This window comes from Cervus canadensis, chromosome 18 (genome assembly GCF_019320065.1).
Source record: "Cervus canadensis isolate Bull #8, Minnesota chromosome 18, ASM1932006v1, whole genome shotgun sequence".
In the NCBI taxonomy this organism is placed as follows: Eukaryota; Metazoa; Chordata; class Mammalia; order Artiodactyla; family Cervidae; genus Cervus; species Cervus canadensis.
The window spans coordinates 1,655,228-1,660,282 of record NC_057403.1 but is presented as its reverse complement, the minus strand read 5'-3'; the positions used below and the strand labels follow the sequence as shown (position 1 = coordinate 1,660,282).

General features: G+C 48.6%; 1 pseudogene; it reads left to right on the top strand.

Moving 5' to 3' along the window:
• Positions 1-1,409: 1,409 nt before the first annotated feature.
• On the top strand, positions 1,410-3,710 carry LOC122420425 (annotated as a pseudogene).
• The last annotated feature ends 1,345 nt before the right edge of the window (positions 3,711-5,055 follow it).

The window sequence follows — 5,055 nt, the reverse complement described above, 5'->3', positions numbered from 1 at the left end:
CTGGGCAAGACCACACCCTGCCTTCTCCATATGACTCTGGAGGGAACGGACAACCACCTGACCCATTAGATAAAGAGGCAGGAGATGTGGAAGGACTATTCCTCAGGGAATTTCCTCAGTCTGTGGTCCATGAACCACCTAGACATTAAGAACAGCTGATGCTTGTTTACACCGGGCAGGCACCTGGGTCTAATTTCAGACTCGAAGCCTCCAGCACTGTTCCTGGTGTTAGGACGGCACCACCGTAGGAAAACCTAGAACTCACCGCCCCCCACAAACACGCTGAACCTGCAGCCACATATAACTAGAACAACTTCCTCCAGGTAAGACACAAACAACAGAGTCTGAGCGACTCCTACACCTCCAGCCAATGAGGAAAGGCCCCCGAGGATGAGGCCACGAGAGTCCGAGACACAATCTCGTCATGAACTCCACCTGCTGTAGCGCTGCCACCGACCTGCGCTGTGAGGGAATTCCAACTCCGAGGGAACTCGAATTCCGAGCTCCTTCCTGAGGGAAAAAGGGTTTAGACCCCGACTTTTTATACCTGTACCTGAGAGACAATCTCCCCAAACCCCTAGTTTTGAAAACCAGCGGGGGCTCCCATCCTCCAGACCCGAACTGAGAAAACTCAAACGGCGCCGAGGCCACTTACCCTTTGAAGGGCTCAGTGCACAGGTGCCAGCTCCAGCAGCGCCCAGACTTTCTGAGAATGAGGCTTCATTTGTGAATCTTAAAGTCTTCCCTGAGGGGCAGGCTCTTCAGTCTAGAGGACTGAGGGCTGGTGGCAGCGTCTTCAAGCTCTCCCTCATGCGAGCTCCAACCTCAACAAGGCCATCTTCATTTTAACTCTAGGCTCCGCCCCTTCTCCCTCCTCCCGCTTGCCATATAGTCCCCCACGCCCTGCCCACGTATTATCTGTCATGTACGCGCATAGAGTTTTTTCCACACTAAGACAGTGGTTAATATGTTGACTATCAACCGTAGTGGGTGTGTGTGTTAGTTGCTCAGTCATGTCCGACGCTGCGACCCATGGACTGTAGCCCATCAGGTTCCTCTATGGGATTCGCTAGGCAAGAATACTGGAGTGGGCTGCCACTTCCCTCTCCAAGCAACCATATTAAACGTTCTTCCCCCAACCCCCCCAAAAAGACCTCCTCTTGTTGGACTCAAAGCTTTCAGTCTTCATCAATAGTTCTGCAAACAGTTCACATTCTTAAGTGTAAAGAAACTGGAAAAAAAAGATTTAGATATAAAAATCATTAGGAAACAATTTCTGTGTGTTCTGCTGCGGGAACCTAGTGTATTGGGTATTTTAAGTTAACCTGCGAGAATCCTGTAAATACGGAAGTAACGCAGGTCTTCCCCATTTTTCTGATTCACTTGACCATCTAGGAGAAACCTACAGAATGTTATCCACAAGATTTCACAGACTTGTAGGACTGGATTCATTTGTTCTTGCCACCTTGAGAAAGGCTGGACTTTATAACCGGCAGCCTATTATTCTCTGGTACAGCCCTCCTGGCTCTCCCGGCTTGCTCACTTGCCTGGTTGTCCTCTGCGTCGACTGCCAGCAACTTTTTTTTTTTTTTTTGGCCTTGCAGCTGGTGGGATCTTAGTTCCCCAATCAAGGAATGAAGGGAATGAACCTGGGCCCTCCACTAGACAACCAGGGAATTCCCAAACTGCCAGCAACTGATGGAAGAAGCTTTCTTTAAGGGAGGAGCTGTTTTTCCTAATTGCAAATTGTTACACTGTACGTGGTTAAATAAAATAGTTTGTGCTCTTAAAAAACAAGGCATCTCTAGGACTCCTAGTGCATCACACCCTCTCCAACTTCCCCAGCCTAGCTCACCTACCCCTGCACTGATCCAAGGCCTGTCCTCCTCTCACTGATGTCCTCAACTCACTGGCGTGCTCCTCCCACTTCTCCTTTCCTCCCTCCTATTTGCCCCACTTCCCTTCTGCCCCGACCTGCTGCCCCTTGCCCCTTCTGAGGGGCCCAAGTACCTCGGACCCATCCTCTGCATGCAGTGTGGTGCAGTATGTGATGCTCCAGAATTGGCTGCCATGTCCATTGTGCCCTACTAGAAGAGTTTCTACATCAGGTCCATCAACCCCACTCAGATAAGATCCTGATGCTGGAAGCACTGACCAACCTGGCATATGAGACTAACATCTATATTTCCCTATAGGAATTCCAAACCTACATTCTCAGCACAGACAAGGACTTTACTGCAGCCATGGTCCAAGCCACTGGACACCTAACATAGGCCAAATAGGTGACATCTGCCTCAATGACCTGGTGCAGCTGTGATAAGCTCATGATCACAGAGTCAGTGGCCATCATGAAGAAACTGCTGCAGATGCACCCAGCACAGTATTTGATCATCAAACACTTGGCAAAGCTCACAGAGAATATCCAGGTGCCCATGGCCTGAGTCAGCATCCTGTGGCTCATGGGTGAGTACTGTGCGCATGTTCCTAGGATTACATCTGACATCTTGAGATAGTCAAGTTGTTTAAGCTGCAAGTTATCATCAACCTGGTGGCTAAGCTTTACCTGACCAGCTCTAAGCAGATCACAACTGCTGACCCTATCTGTACTGAGTCTGACAAGTGTAATAAGAACTGTGATATCAGAGACCAAGTTCACTTCACCCAGCAATTTATGGCCCCTTTGGAGTAGTGTGGGGTCCTCAGCCACCATGCCAAGGTGCTCTTCCTAGCACCCAAACCAGCCCCAGTCTTGGAATCATCCTTCAAAGACCAGGACCACTTTCTGATGGACTTACTGTCCCATCTGCTCCATGCCATGGTCACGGGCTACCAAAAGCTCCCAGACTGTCCAGAAGAACTCTAGGCTCCTGGCGTACCTGAATGGACCACAAGATCAAATCAGTAGAAGAGGAAGGAGAAACCTTTCTGCTCAGATTTTGAAGGGGAGTCAGAGCTCATAGAGTCTACAAGCAGCAACTCTGAGATTGAATCACACAGTAAGAGCAGCAGCAAAAGCAGTTCCTGAAAGTCCAGTCATGAGTCCAGTACTGAAGACCAGGATGAGGAGAGGGGAAGGGCAGTGGGAGTGATCAGAGTGAGGAGAATTCTTCTTGGACGATGGCGACGATTCCAGCAGTGGCTCATCAGAGTCCGGAGATGACAGCAGAGTCTGAGGAAGAGCAGATGAATCCTGCCTCCTAGAGGAAAACTAAAAAACAAAAATCCAGTGGCAAAAGTGCCCCTGGAGCAGCAGCAGCAGATCTAAAGTACTTCATCCCTCCCAGTGCCTGGCCCATCTCTCCTCCCATGGTTGTGTCCAGCACTCTGGCTGCTGACCTAGAGGACCTGAAACTCACGGACTCCCCCTCCTGGTTCCTTCAATCCTGATTCCAATATCTGCTGTTGGGAGGCAGGAGCTGCTGCCCCTCTTAGCTGGTGAGGGGCTGTTTGTGAATTACACTCTCAGCAGCCAGCCTTTTTCCCAAGACTCTCACGGGGTGGCTGAGCACATCCACTTCTCCATCAACTATCAGCATCCTGAAATTGAACACCTACTGCTCAGAAAATCTGCAACTGCTGTAATGGGCATTAACTTCTGTGACTCAACCAGCTTCGAACCCAGATCTGACAGTCTCCATCCAGCCACAGGGGAGCTGATGGTCCCACCATCAGCTGGGTTGTGTCCCTTGTGGGGCATGTGGTGGGTATAGGTTTGGAGGAAGGACACTGACCAGTGGGAGCCTAGTCCTGCTGACCCTTTGATACCCCGCCCACTCGGGCTTCGCAGCTGACAGTCAACAATGAGAAGACAGTGATGGACACCATGGTGGTGATGGACGTGTTGCGGGCTCTGACGCAATGATTCCCAACTGCTGTGACATCTTTGTCCCCCACTTGTGTCTCCCTCATGAAATCTGGGCTGTTAGCCACCCCCCCTGCTCTTTATTTCTCTCTCTCTCTTGTATCACACTCCTTAGGCTGGATAACAACCACTGTGTTCTCTGTCCCTCTGGCATTACCAGGCGCCCCCTCTGCCCCAATCCTCCTCCCCGTAGGTTCCTTAGTGAGCTGTGCAGAGGCAATAGCAGATGCTTCTTTCAGTCCTCTTATTTTTTTCTGTAGCTATTATAGTAGCAAATAAAAGTCTTATAGTAGTCAATAAGTCTTATCCTTAATGTATGCTAGAAAACACATTATATAATACATAAGATGAATATTAAGTAGACTTATTGTGGTAATCATTTGCAACATATGTAAATATCAAATCATTATTTTGTACACCTGAAATTAATACAATGTCATACATCAATTATGTTAATACTCTGCTGCTGCTGCTGCTGCTAAGTCACTTCAGTCATGCCTGACTCTATGCGACCCCATAGAAGGCAGCCCACCAGGCTCCCCCACCCCTGGGATTCTCCAGGCAAGAACACTGGAGTGGGTTGCCATTTCCTTCTCCAGTGCATAAAAGTGAAAAGTAAAAGTGAAGTCGCTCAGTCATGTCCGACTCTTAGGGACCCCATGAACCGCAGCCTACCAGGCTCCACCATCCATGGGATTTCCCAGGCAAGAGTACTGGAGTGGGGTGCCCTTGCCTTCTCTGATGTTAATATTCAATAATAAATAAATAAAATGTGTTTTCTGGACTACAGTCCAGAATGTTAGATCAGAATATCTAGATGTGAGCCTGAAAATGAAAGTGTTAGTCACTCAGTTGTGTCCAACTCTGTGAGCCCATAGACTGTAGCTAGCCCTCCAGGCTCCTCTGTCCATGGGGTTCTCCAAGCAAGAATACTGGAGGGGGTTGCCATTCCCTCCTCCAGGGGATCTTCTAGACCCAGGGATCAAACCCTGGTTTCCCGCATTGTAGGCAGATTCTTTACTGTCTGAGCCAACAGGGAAGCCCTAGATGTGAGTCTAGATACCTCTCCAACTAATAAAAATAAATGGAAAAAAAAAAAAAAAAAAAAAAAACACCAACAATAACCAAGGTGAAGAAAGAATACTAACTAAAAAGAGTGGACATATGTGTATGTGTAACTGATTCAGTTTGCT